This window comes from Accipiter gentilis, chromosome 2, assembly GCF_929443795.1.
Source record: "Accipiter gentilis chromosome 2, bAccGen1.1, whole genome shotgun sequence".
NCBI classification, from domain to species: domain Eukaryota; kingdom Metazoa; phylum Chordata; class Aves; order Accipitriformes; family Accipitridae; genus Astur; species Astur gentilis.
The window spans coordinates 43,279,665-43,288,147 of record NC_064881.1 but is presented as its reverse complement, the minus strand read 5'-3'; positions in this window follow the sequence as shown (position 1 = coordinate 43,288,147).

Below are 8,483 nucleotides of genomic sequence, written 5' to 3'. Positions count from 1 at the left end.
GTCACGTTCTCCACCATTAGTTTATGCAGCTGAACTTGGAAACTCTGCAACCCTCATCCTGTAACATGGTGAACCTCCTGTCTTAACCCAGGTGCAAGCACTGACAGGCCTGGAGTATCAGGTGATCCTATCTCAAGTCTCAGTACCAAAAACTTGCATGAATAAACAAAGATAAATGCTTGAGGAACCTTTGAGACTCACAAGTTTTCAGATGTGAACACACCTAAATCTCCTACACTTGGAAGTGTAGGAAACCCTCTTTCTACACAGTGAGCAATGCATACAATCAAATAGTAAGCCAATTAGCAAAACTGATATTGCTGGAATACAGAAAAAGACTTAGGTCATGGGATCAGCTCTGAAGAGCTGAGATGCTGAATGATCATGAAGTGCATCGGTACTGAGAGTAGTTTTCTGTACAAGACAATTTTGTCCACCAGGGTTTTATTCAGAGAAGAAATAAAACCAAGATAAGGAGTATTTCATCACTTTGTTTGTCAGCCTTGAGTCCATTACCACAGCAAATTGGAAGATGGAATGTCAGATAACACTAACAATTACTAGTGAAAAATGAGAGTGGAATTGCAGACAAATAATCTATGATGGCTGAAGATTTTTTTATGTATAACAATCAGTCAGTTAGATATGCCTCATTCCCTCTGCGGCTGTTACAGGGGCCATAACTGTCAACCCTACCCTGGTTTTGCTGCACTCACTCCCAAACTCTCTTCCTGGATTAAATAAGCATTAGGTGTCTCTCTGAGGGCAGTGGAAAGAAAATACAGAGCCTTTGGATAGCAGAAGAAGAACACCTACTGACAGTAAGAAGGGATTTGCCACCTAAAGCTGCAGTAGAGAACAATGAAATGATTTTGCAGACGCTCTAACAGACACTGCCAGAAAGAGAGGGTACTAGCCTATGGCTCCTTCCAAATCTTCTTTGCTAATATTTTTGACATGAAAGAACATCAAAGTGGTAATGCCAGATCAGACATCCAGTGAGGCGAGAGCTCCACAAGGTTCTTTCCCCAGTGCTCAAAGCCCTTCACTTCAGGAATTTTCCTCCTGGCCTTAAAGGCCACAGAGGCTGTCACCTTGGCAAGTTACAAGGCATTTTCAGTAGGTGGCAACTACTTTCTCCTTCCAGCTGAGGTAGATGAAAACATAGTCATTGCTGGATCCTGGTGGGAAGAAGTGGACTTGGACACAGAAGGTGTTCAGTGTCTCTGCCCATGAGGTTCACTTGACGAGCTCACCCTCTTTTTTATTTCCCATTTAAAAATCCCCATGTTCCTAATGTCCATAAAACCCCCTATATTAAAATAGGTTAATTGCTTAACTACAACAGTATTTTTGTAGTAGTGCATGCTATGCAATAATTTTGCTTTACATTAAAAGAAACTCCTTTTATTAGCTGTGTATCCTTGTCTTAGCTGTTGCCTTTCTGAAATGAAATTCCTCTAGTCTGCTCCCTCTGTCTTTTTGTCCTAACTAGTTCAAGTAGTGAACTGAGGTTCCTGACTGAGTGGACACTGGTTACCAAATGTTTTATTCATGTCTGTAGTGGACAGTTGATGCAAGGAGCCTGCCAGACCATACAAAGGGGCTTCGGAGTTCAAGGAAGTAAGGTCCAGTAAACCAAATACAGCAGTACTATCTTCTAAGTTACAATATAAGAAAGGAGCATAAAAAAAAACCAGCACACTTCAGGGCCCCAAGGTCACCAGATCCAGACTACAGTCAGACAATAAATTAGAGGAACTAATATAAGCTGTAAGACAAAGGGTGAGGGTGACTTTTGTAAAAGTAACCTCTCCAGTATTACATGCTACTCATGTGGAGTAAAAGAGGGAGAGGACAGAATAGGGACTTCACTAAATGACTGGAGAGCTAATATTTAAAAAAAAAAAAGAGAGGGAAGCTTTTCCTTTTGTGATGTGCAAATGTCATTTTGAGGTACAAAAAGACTATCCAGATGGGAGAGATTTCATCCAGTGATTTTGTGGACACAATAATCTCCTAAGAAGAGCTCATGGGGGAACATAACTACACAGATGGAAAGAAGAGTGAAAAGCATGAGGATCTGGCTGAAGAGAAAAACAAAAGGGATGACTGTGCTTGCAAATGAAATGAACTATCTCAGAGATTAAATTTGGGATTTGAGAGTATTAATAAAGGAATAAGAACCGAAACCTCCTGAAGAAGGTCGTTAAAAGCCTAATGCCCAAATGTAAGAAGTTTAGCAAAAGAAAAAAGAAGGCCAGGAACCCCTATATAAAGAGAAAATGGCAACAGAATAACACGCCTGAAAACATAGCCATGATATCATGAAGGCATGCGTATAAAAGTGTTTGTAAAGTTTGTGAATAATTCATAATACGGTCCCCTATATTGGAGGCCATTCTACTGAGTTAAAGGTGGGCAGCATATCACCATATGATCTGCCATACTCTGATTTTTGGATTGAGGGGAAGATGGTGTTGTCACACCGTCACTTATAATTAATGTGATAAGACAGTTCCTTAACTTCATGAACCTGGGTTGTTAACACTTCTTTCCAGAACCTTCTCTTCTGATGGTTAACGGATTACCAATCTACAGCCCATGGGAAATGACTACTGTTATTAACTAGAGGATAATTCCTCTAGTCTGCTCCCAAATACCATTTTTCACAGGAGCAGTCTTGTCCCATGAGAAAGGCAAACCAGATTCCTGGGAGCAGAAAGGACCTGGGAACGTGGATCAGGGTGCTGCTGATAGAGTTGCCCATCTCCTTCCCCAAAGGGCCAGGAGGTGATGCCCAAAGGGCCTTTGGAGTAGAAGGGAGTGAACCACAAGCCAAATGAATTGCCTTGGCTGGAGGTGGCCCAGCCACCCACACCCCAGGGAATGTGCGTGGGGCAGACACCATTTGTATTGGCACAACACTTCTCATACCTTCAGGCACCAGCAGGCAGGTGGGCAGCGTGGCCACCTTCAACAGAGGGTAGCCACAAGGGTGGGCATTTGGAGTTACCCTATGGGCTACGAGGGATGCTCACAGATGATTTATTCTCTGACTGAAACTGTTCAATATTGAAGGGAAAAGAGGACAAAGAGGGTTGCCCAAGCAGCATAATGCCAGCTGTTACACTTTGCAGTCTTAAATTTTATTTGAGATATCTTTATTGAGACACTGAGAGTTCACTGGTAGTCACTTTGCTGGGCAATTGTCATTGGTTGAACTAATATGCCTGAAGCATTGACTTCAACTATCAGACAAAGAGGGAAAGTGGAGGATGTTGCAGAGACTCAGCATCCCTGAAAGAAGCACATGTATCCCTGTGGATAAAGCATATAAGATGTGATATCATTGCACAGTAGAAATATGAAAGTGTCTGCAAAAGCCCTATAATGCCTCCTCCCCTGGTCTTGCAGACAGCACAGCTGACTTGCAGCTGGAAAAGGTGCCTTGTAGCCTACTTGCCCTAGCTGCAAACAAGGAGAGTTTCCCCTACAGCTCAGCTAGTTTTCTCGGTCTTTGTAACCATCTCTTTAAGCAATACAAACGCAACTGAAACAGCAAAGATGCTGTTCCAAGACAGTAGCATGCTTTTTTCTCTGTCTGACAGCCTGGAGAAGAAGAAGCATTCCTCAGTTTGTTTTCCAGTTAAGTCTTAGCAAGTTATTAGATGCTGACTTCTGCACTAAACTTCTCAGCCAATAACCTCAGCTAAGAACCTTACCAAGAAAAAATGCTGTGAGGAGAAAGAGAAAGAGGCACATAGGATTCAGGGTACATAGGATGTAACTGAAATAGAAGTGCATTTACAAGAAAAGATAATTTTTATGTTCATCCTGTGTCATCAAAGCCTCCAACAATTCAATTTTCCTGTGACACCACAGACTCTGCAGATATTATAGGTTTCCAGAAACAAATTTCTGCTCCAAAGACCTTAGAGTACAAACATTTTCCACAGTGGATCCTGAATCAAGCTCAGAGTTGGCTGGATGGAAAAGTCCACAAATGCTATATATATGCACACATCCCAGAAAACAGAACCAAACACCCTGAAAAAAATTCTTCTACTTAGCATTTGTGGGTTCTTGTTTTGCTCTGTAATGAACTATGAACTCAGTACCAGACCATGATGCTGCACTGGGGCCTCTAATGTCTTTGGTCCCTTGAGGAAAAAAAAGGGGGAAGAACAGCTCTGCATATACACACAAGATGAATAAGGTTGTTGGTTTTTCCTTCTCCACATGTCCCACATCAGCCAACTCTTTCTTCCCTTCTTATTGTCACTTGCCATCTGGACCTATTCTACTGCATGTCCTCTACAATGTCTTTTGCTGGCCACATACCTCTTTGGTTCCTCAAGAATCTGCACTAAATAAAAGTAACAGAGGAAAAGGCAGTTTCTAAAAGCTGGTAGTTCGGCTACTCATTATGTGGCTTGCTCCTTGTCAAGAAGGAGAATTAAGGATGTCATGTTGAACGCTCTGTGGGCAGATTAAATTATGGCTGTTTCACTAAGGCAGCAACATGAGGCAAACAGCAACATTTCAGAAGGTTTCATTTAAGAATTTTTTTTGCAAGAATAGTATATATTTTATTAATAACATTACATGGGAAATTTAGTTATCCTATGAAGTTACTGAGCAAAGTTTTGAGACTGAATTCATAAATTATATAGCCAAAAGAAAACATTGCAATGTTTAATTTACCAACTATGTGAAGAACCAGAACACTTCATTGAATTATCCCTGCCTGAACTAAAGCATTGGTATTAGAAAGCAAGTTAAAACTTAATCTTAGAGATTTCTGCAGTGGTAACTTTATCGTGGCTCTTACTAATTGTATCTGTTGCTGATTACTCTTATTGCTTTGCCATTGTGATAAAACCTACAGAAATATTATGATAGACTACATGTAGCTGCAAATGCACGGTACCTGCTTGCCCTCATATGTACCAACTTTCTCCCCTCCCAGTGCCCCACTGCTTTATAACACTTTTATAAAGTCCTTTCACTTCCCTCCAGATTTAAGCTTCTAACTGTTTGGGTTTGTTTTCATAGCTGGCAAAGCCTTCTGTTCCCACTGTCAGAATGTGGCTTTTGAAGCATCCAGTGAAATGTTCTGCAACCGCTCTCAATCATAATTCATCAGTTTGTTGATAGTCTTTTCCCCAGCTGATTTACCTCCTAATTGTTTTCATTTCTGTGAAACAGAATGTTTTAAAACATCAAGTATCTATTTTAGTCCATTGATCTTAGTTCTGTTATTTTGCTTGCAAATGTAATCAAGTAAAAATCATTTGTACCTAAGCAACCGTATCAGGTTTGTGATCTATTTCTTTTAATCTTTCAAAATGCTGTTTCAGTTCCCCAAGTTTAGATGCTAAAACTAAAGAACTTTTAGTTTCTTTCAGCACAAGAACTCAAATATATCTCACAGTCTCCCACCCTATATGTTAGTGCAGCTTTTCCCCCTCTATGAGAGGAGAGGTTAGTCATTCTTATTGGCATAAAGCTAATCAAAGATCTCTTTATGTCTCTTGATGCTCTGATTCATTTTATTCTCAACATCTTTTGATATTATGCTGAGTTCACATTTTAATCCATTTTGTTATTAATTTAACCTTCTCTGGTAACAGCGTCCTTCTCCAGAAAACTGGCTGCTCTTCTGCTATTGAGGATTGGAAGTTTATCATTCCCCTATCTCCTTAGTAAGTAAAACAGTGATCTACAACAACAAAAACTACCCTTCTTCCCAAATGAGCTGATCTTTTCCAGAATGCTCTTTCTTTACTTTGGTTTCCCTTCTTCAGAAGCTTCCTGAGCTCTCTTGGTTTTATCTCCATACACCAGTCAATAACCATCATCACCAGCAGATCCGTGGTCTCCCATAGCCAGAAATCTATCCAGCTCTCAATTCCCATTTCCTATCATCATTCTGAAAAGAGCACAGCCCTATTTACTTGTTCCTTAAAAACATTTTTCCATCCTTTTTGGCACAGAATTCCTAACAGGATCATCTTTTCTCTTTAGCTTGCTGGAGATCTCCATTTAGACACACTCAATTGCATTGCAGTCTGGGCTGCCAGCCAGCCACAGGTATGTCATCTCATAGCTGTCTAGTTCAGTCAACCACCTGTGTCTTCAGAAATGTTTTCTGCTGTTTTCGTAGTAGAGATATGAAAATAGTAGGGGTACTTCAAATTGTATTCCTCCTTTTTCCTCTTTGTCTGGGTGAACTGAAGGAGCTATAATGGAGGGTTGGACATGACATAACTTCATTGGCTGCATTTTGATCAGAATTTCCTTAGACTTCCTCTGTAGCCCCAGGAAAAAGTGAAATCCTTCCAGGGAATGATTCAGGGAATCACTGAGGAAGCATTTTAATCAGTTGCTGCACCCCCTCCAGAAGTTCCTGTGACTAAAATTATCATTCTGTAAAGAACCCAACCTATAAACAGAGCTAACTAAAGCAAGGGACATAAACCTATGGTTGTACATCTCACTTATGCCCAAGGACTCTTTAGTAAACATGCAATGTGGATGATAATAAAAATAATATTATAATTATTAATAATAGCAATACTAGTAGTAGTAGTAATAATAATAATAATAATAATAATAATAGATTGTATTGCAGGAGTACCAAGGATCCACAGTTTTGAAGCAGGCAATTGACACCACTCTTCAAATAAAATAAAAAAAAACAGGCCACTTATCTCTGGTGCCATTGGCCTAATCTGAAATTGCAAACACTGAAGCCTACTGGAGAAATCAAGTGAAGCAGATTCAATGCCTACTTTCAGTCACCACATTTGATAGCCCCACAAATCTGTGTAATAACATTTTGACCATAAAATATACTACACTATTTTAACACTCAACATGTTTATGCTTGAAGCTGCCTCTTGAATTCCCAGGGAGGCATTAGAAGAAAATTAAAAAGCACAGCCAAAAAATATAACTATAGTCAACCCCCACTCATAAAGTTTAATTGGAAAGCAGATATTAAGTATGTATCTTTATTACATTTTGAGACAATGAATAATATATGTTGTTAGCTAAAGACTGAGCTCTGAAGAGTGAGTACATTGTTTTGTTATTCAAATACAAATGAAAGTGCACTGTATTATCAATTAATATGGGCACTACTTTCTGTGAAATAAATAAATAAATCCACCAGCCCCAGCTGGTGATTTACATACTCAAGTACCTTTAATCACAAGCATAAAAGCAAGGGTGGGAAGAACAGTAGCCAAAGCTGTTGCCAGGACAACTTATCCCTGGATTTAGCATTACCATGAAGGGAAAACCTACAAGGAATTTAATTAACCAATACTTCAACCTTCCAGCCTGCCAAACACTGCCTGCTCCCTTTCAACACCAAATCCCTCAGGAATGGCTGCACTACTGGTGGCTGCACCAGCTCAACAGAGAAGCACCGTGGGATATGTCCACATGATTTCTTACAAGCTGGCATGAGCCTGCTCTGGCCGCTAGACCACAGCAGGAGACATGAGCCAGCTCTTGCGCCAAAACTGGCTGTCAGCCTGGAGTCAAGCCCCAGTTAATATATCCTTTCCTTTTAACCACATATATTAACCTGAGTTTTGCATTGCAGTGATGTGATCGCACTGCCCTTGGTGAGCTGAGTGAACAAGCAGAGCTTGCTTGCATCTGTCACTCTCTACAATGCAGATTTAATCTTCGACATGATCACTGCCAGTGAGGTTAAGGAGAAAGCCAATCTATCAGATACATTTGGCTCATGCAGTTGTGTTGGATGGTAGAAAACGGTGTGACAAAATACAGAGGACCTCCCCCACACTGCAGCTGCTCCCTACTCCTACAGACTCCTTGTGCATCCTGCATTTGGATGGGACATGGCAGAATTTCTCCCGTCATTTATGAATAACCTTACAACCTTCCTCCAAGACTTGGATTGCCTGATGTCCATACTGCTGCTGTCAGCAAAACATGACTGTTGCTTAGTAGTGAAGCCCCATAAAAAGTCTTCCTACATTTGCTGAAAGGATCAGGTGGGACACCTGATTCCCTTTCACAGTTCCATACCTGTTTCTTCTTTTGAGGTAATTCCAGAAAAGTACATCTGGAAGCATGTATGAAGATACAGAAAATTCAATTATACCACTCTTCAGTGAATAGCACATTATGGATTTTTCCATTTGAAATGTATTGCAAATGATTGAATTGTCACATTATACTATGCAGAACAAAGACATATAGTGATGTTACTGAGAAAGAACTAGAAACTGGATTTGTTTCTCCAGCAGGATATGTGGCTGAAATTAGTCCTTTTTTATTTAAACTGTACATATTTGGGGCTTATGGACCTAATCACTGGAAGAACAGCAGCTTCATTTTTACTAGATGCTTTCTTTTCCAATGTCAGCATCCATTACCAACTGCCCTTCAACAGGGACAATAACTGACTATAGGATTTTCAGATACAGTGGCAGAAGAAA